Below are 6,396 nucleotides of genomic sequence, written 5' to 3'. Positions count from 1 at the left end.
TGTCCGAACCTCTGGCAGTCTCTATGGGGGTGCCACAGGGTTCAATTCTTGGACCAACTCTCTTCTCTGTATACATCAATGAAGTCGCTCTTGCTGCTGGTGAGTCTCTGATCCACCTCTATGCAGACGACACCATTCTGTATACTTCTGGTCCTTCTTTGGATACTGTGTTAACAACCCTCCAGGCAAGCTTCAATGCCATACAACTCTCCTTCCGTGGCCTCCAATTGCTCTTAAATACAAGTAAAACTAAATGCATGCTCTTCAACCGATCGCTACCTGTACCTACCCGCCTGTCCAACATTACTACTCTGGACGGCTCCGACTTAGAATACGTGGACAACTACAAATACTTAGGTGTCTGGTTAGACTGTAAACTCTCCTTCCAGACCCATATCAAACATCTCCAATCCAAAGTTAAACCTAGAATTGGCTTCCTATTTCGCAACAAAGCATCCTTCACTCATGCTGCCAAACATACCCTTGTAAAACTGACCATCCTACCAATCCTCAACTTTGGCGATGTCATTTACAAAATAGCCTCCAATACCCTACTCAACAAATTGGATGCAGTCTATCACAGTGCAATCCGTTTTGTCACCAAAGCCCCATATACTACCCACCATTGCGACCTGTACGCTCTCGTTGGCTGGCCCTCGCTTCATACTCGTCGCCAAACCCACTGGCTCCATGTCATCTACAAGACCCTGCTAGGTAAAGTCCCCCCTTATCTCAGCTCGCTGGTCACCATTGCATCTCCCACCTGTAGCACACGCTCCAGCAGGTATATCTCTCTAGTCACCCCCAAAACCAATTCTTTCTTTGGCCGCCTCTCCTTCCAGTTCTCTGCTGCCAATGACTGGAACGAACTACAAAAATCTCTGAAACTGGAAACACTTATCTCCCTCACTAGCTTTAAGCACCAACTGTCAGAGCAGCTCACAGATTACTGCACCTGTACATAGCCCACCTATAATTTAGCCCAAACAACTACCTCTTTCCCTACTGTATTTTATTTATTTATTTATTTTGCTCCTTTGCACCCCCATTATTTGTATTTCTACTTTGCACATTCATCCATTGCAAATCTACCATTCCAATGTTTTACTTGCTATATTGTATCTACTTTGCCACCATGGCCTTTTTGCCTTTACCTCCCTTATCTCACCTCATTTGCTCACATCGTATATAGACTTGTTTATACTGTATTATTGACTGTATGTTTGTTTTACTCCATGTGTAACTCTGTGTCGTTGTATGTGTCGAACTGCTTTGCTTTAACTTGGCCAGGTCGCAATTGTAAATGAGAACTTGTTCTCAACTTGCCTACCTGGTTAAATAAAGGTGAAATAAAATAAAATAAATAAATAAATAAAAATGTTGACGAAACAGTATATGACTCTGTCATACAGTCCACTTTTAGTTTTTGTTGTCTAAGGCTACCGGGCTAAAATGCTTGCTCGCTAGCCTAACTTCCTTTCATGGGCAACAAAGAGCCAGCTAGTTAACATTAGCCTACTACATCTAGCTACATATTCAACTTCCATCCTCTCAGGCCAGGGGCACACCAATGTATGAATTTATGGTTGGATCAGAATCGCTGTTATAATCATTGGCCAGTACGGAGAATTAAGTAAAACCACAAGTCCAAATCCCTATCTCCATCCATCACTAATTTATGAAAGGGACCATTTTAGCTAGCTAGCTAGCCACCAGAGAACAACAACACCACGAGATGCAACTATTCAAGTTGTTTCTAACAACGACTTTTTGCTCTCGATGTGATGTGATTGATGTGAAGCCAAATCCAAACTGGCTTCCCTTGACACTTTTTTTTTTGGTGTACCAGGACCATTCACAGATGAGCTCACTCAGTTTACCTCAACGCTATTATTGGCTATTATTTTATACTTTTTTTATAAAGGGAGGCCAAATGCTCGCTGGCTTCCCTTGCTTTTAATTCTACGGACGGCAATGTCATACACTTTATGACCAGACTACATCAGATAGATGGGCTACACATGCAGAGACAGAGGAGCGCTGTTCCGCTCACATGGATGCTTTCTCCGGTGAGACACGTTCAGCACCTTGCGAATTGATAGAAAATTATGAAACACATAGAGAAGAAAGATACATTATTTTTGGTAATTTTGGGGGGGAAGCCTGGCTTCCCTTGGCATCCATGAATAAACAAATAAAGGTGATTCTGATTCTGATATTACTGAACACGTGTGATGTCCTATCTTATTAGTAAATCACCTTTTGTCCTTTCTGAGGTGTTTGCCAGTGCCAGTAGATCAGCTCCAGGCCCCTCTCGTCACAGATACTGGTCATGAAGGAGCCTGACATACAGATCCGACCCAGCTCCTATCACAGACAAAGAGAGGGATGGAGCGAGAGAGAGAAAGACCACACAGTCATGGAAGCCAACAGTAAATACACTGTTGAACATAGCCAATCAGAGAGTATGATTCACAAGGGACATATGCCAGCATGGCACTGACTCGTTGCATTAGTCAAGAGTAGTCCACTGCGGCACCATGGATGGGGGGTAACTCCTTCCAACACACAAGACACAAAAACACATATCACTGGTTACATTATCAATGGTGGTTATGTCTTCCATTACTCTGAAACGGGAATAGTGTCTGGCCACTGCCTACTTATCTGGTGATCTGTCATCATTATTTTTTCCCTAGAAAATGCACAATAATGTTGTTGTTTGTTGGCATTTTGGCAGTGTTAGCTGAAGCCCTCAAATGCTAGCTAGCTAGTTGCTTGATTATTTAGCAGGGATCTTACAGTAGCTAGCCAGAGTTGAAACATTATTGAAAGCCAGTTGGCAACATGCATCAAACGTGATTGATCATTAGCTAGCTAGCTAACGATAGCTATCGTGGATCAAACTTGTCTTCGGGTTCAACATTAGTTATGAAAATCTTCCTCTCACATTACACGTTAGGGAGACGCAATGTACTGTATTTAGCGAATTACATCACAGTATAATAGCCCAGTATCCTAGCGACATAGCCTATCAAATAATGCCATGTAGCTAGCTTGCTAACGTTGCGAGCTAGGAATTAACAAATATTAGCTGCTTACCAACAAGACACAAGTCTCAGGTTGGACAGTTGACAGCCCAAATAGATGATAGTCAGATGTAATCCAAATCCTGGTCATCACTAGAGTAGCTACGGGGCGGCAGGGTAGCCTAGTGGTTAGAGCGTTGGACTAGTAACCGAAAGGTTGCAAGTTCATATCCCCGAGCTGACAAGGTACAAATCTGTAATTCTGCCCCTGAACAACCCACTGTTCCTAGGCTGTTGTTGAAAATAAGAATTTGTTCTTTAACTGACTTGCCTAGTTAAATAAAGGTAAAATAAAATAAAAAACTTCCCGAGCAAGGCAAGTACCACACTCGTCTTGTCTGGGGAAGAGATTCCAGTGGGCAAGTTCATTTTTGGGTGACCTGGTTTCCTCGGGTGGGCAGGGTTTGCTCATTTTTGACCATTCCATTGGTCCTCGTTTCAGAGTAATGGAAGACATAACCACCATTGATAATGTAACCATGCAAAGTGAACTTGCCCAGTCTTTGAACGGAAAGCACGTTGCCATCACACGTTCATAGGCAAAAGGAGGCATGAATTGTTGACATAATTGTAATCCAAACCCAACCTTTATTTACCCGCTGTGACGCACTTAGGTTCCAAACTCCATTTTGTATTAGACTGACTTTATAACCAAAATTACCCTATTTAGACTTTGTAGTCAATTTTAACATTAGCCGATTTTGACTCATATTGGTGCCACACAGGCTGTTTTCAAAGGGATTAGCTGGATTTTAGGGTCAGTCGCCCTTTAATATCTGAATCCGTCTAATGATCTTTTGTCCAAGGTGGCGTGGTGTAAATGAAGCAAGAGGCATCTTGTTTGTTTGTTTGGTACATTTGGACCATCCACTCACCTAGCTTTAGTACTGGTATATTGCTGCAAGTTAGTTGTAATCGATCCATCAAATGGAGTTGCAGCTAGCCATATCAACCCAGCAGCTTGAGAAGGATCCTGGTTAGTATGACCAGAGGGCTTGAGACTTGAGAGCCCCCAGATGGACCACACATCTGCTGTGTCAAAGCATCGCCATAAGCTATGGTGGCTGAAGTAGAACAGCAGCTGCCATTATGCATATGCCTGTGTGCCTGAGAGATAGACAATGAGCAGATGCCCCTTTCTCCCACTCTGAACCATGAAGAATCAGTATGCCTGGATATGTCCAACTTGCCTAGTCATGGCCTCTCCGGCCACAAGAGGGCGTAGTAGCAGATGGAGCTTGACCACCAAGACCTGATGAGTTCTAGGATGTTTTTTTACAAGGTGCATTTAGTCTGTGTGCATGTGAATGTCTCTCCCGCAGATAACACATCTGCTATGTGTCAGACTCTGGTGCCACACGCCTGAGTGCCCGCTATTTAGCTGTGCAGTTTTCATCAACACAGGGCTGCTACCCCAGCTTCCCAGCTGTTGGCTTCAGCTTTGACCGTGTGACAGCAGGGTCTCATTGCCTATCTGGGCTCAGACACTTACAGCTACATACAGTACAGCAGGGCTTTTATGTAATTGTGGGCCCTTGAGGGCCAAAGGACCACTGTGTTTGTTTTATACCTGGTAGTTAATTGATCAGATACTGTAATGTTATTGATTGGCCAGAGAGTCCCAGGTCTGAATCAGTTAGTTCCTGGTTATAAATAAATAATAACACATGCAGCAATTACCGCCCTACAGGGTGGTAATTGAATAGCCCTGGGGTATACAGCAGCTGATGTAGAGGTTTGGAAAAATAGATTTTACCTTAACTCCCCTTGTGCATTGTGTTGTCTCCATATTGGCTTGGTGTGAGAACAGGATCCAGCTGGCTGCTGAGCAACAAGCTGTGTGTGTACATTGCCACCTGCTGGTCAAACTGTAAGTTATATTGCAACACCACAGCTACTTGCTGGTTTGCTTATACCCTCCTGCTGTGGTCCTGTCGAATTGGAACAATTTACAAGTTTTCTCTCTGAAAAATGTAGTTCATTTACTCTGATTGTCATAAGGTTCCATGACTCTGACCACACAGGGCATCCCACACAGGGCATCCACAGGAAAGTATTATTTATTTATTTTTAGAGCGCTGGTAGCCTACTGCCGTTTAAATTTCTATCACCTTACACATACTGCAAAGCCCTGTAAACACCTGCAAGACCGTTAGTATACATGCATCGCGTGCATGTACTTCCGTCTTGTGCAAGTGCCTTAGGTCACAAGAAATCAAATTGATTGCCACACACCTGTGGATATTTTGTCAAGAATGTTCAGCCACTGAAGGACCAAGCACATCGACAAATGGCAGAATAAGTTAAAATATCATTTTATTCAACATTTGCGACAGACAAGGGAGACATTTAGGTTATTTTTTTATGTAAATGTGAGTGGCTATGCCTACACAATGGAAGGTATCTCCATAATCGGGACTACTGGCTGGTATGGCAGTGTCCCTTGACCCCCTTAGGTTAATCTATTTTAATTCAATCACTTTTTGACAGCATCTTTTGATTTAAACAGAACTTTTCTTCCATGTTTTCTCATGGAAGAAGTGGTCAGAAAGTTTCATTTTGGACCTGAATGCCAAAACATTCAGGAGATAGAGGTGCTCAAAGTTGACCCATTTTGCATAACCCACCATAACATGAGGCATCCATGTCTTCATCATTCGAAAAGATCAAATGTTGTGTTTCATAATGAAATTCTTTAAGAAAATATATATAAAACGATTACATTTTTTAACCTTTAATATATATTATCTAAAAATGCGAAAACTCATTTTTTCATATATATATATATATACATACACTACCGTTCAAAAGTTTGCGGTCACTTAGAAATATCCTTGTTTTTGAAAGAAAAGCACATAATTCGTTCATTAAAATAACATAACATGTATCAGAAATACAGTTTACACATTGTTAATGTTGCAAATGACTATTGTAGCTGGAAATGGCGGACTTTTATGGAATATCTACATAGCCGTACAGAGGCCCATTATCAGTAACCATCACTCCTGTGTTCAAATGGCACGTTGTGTTAGCTAATAAAAGTTTAGGGCTAAATGATCATTAGAAAATAATTTTGTAATTATGTTAGCACAGCTGAAAACTGTTGTTCTGATGAAAGAAGCAATAAAACTGGCCTACTTTAGACTAGTTGAGTATCTGGAGGATAAGCATTTGTGGGTTCTATTACAGGCTCAAAATGGCCAGAAACAAATAACTTTCTTCTGAAACTCGTCAGTCTATTCTTGTCCTGAGAAATGAAGGCTGTTCCATGCAAGAAATTTCGCTGTGTACTACTCCCTTCACAGAA

This window comes from Oncorhynchus mykiss, chromosome 8, assembly GCF_013265735.2.
Source record: "Oncorhynchus mykiss isolate Arlee chromosome 8, USDA_OmykA_1.1, whole genome shotgun sequence".
NCBI lineage: Eukaryota > Metazoa > Chordata > Actinopteri > Salmoniformes > Salmonidae > Oncorhynchus > Oncorhynchus mykiss.
Note: the sequence above shows the minus strand (reverse complement) of the source record.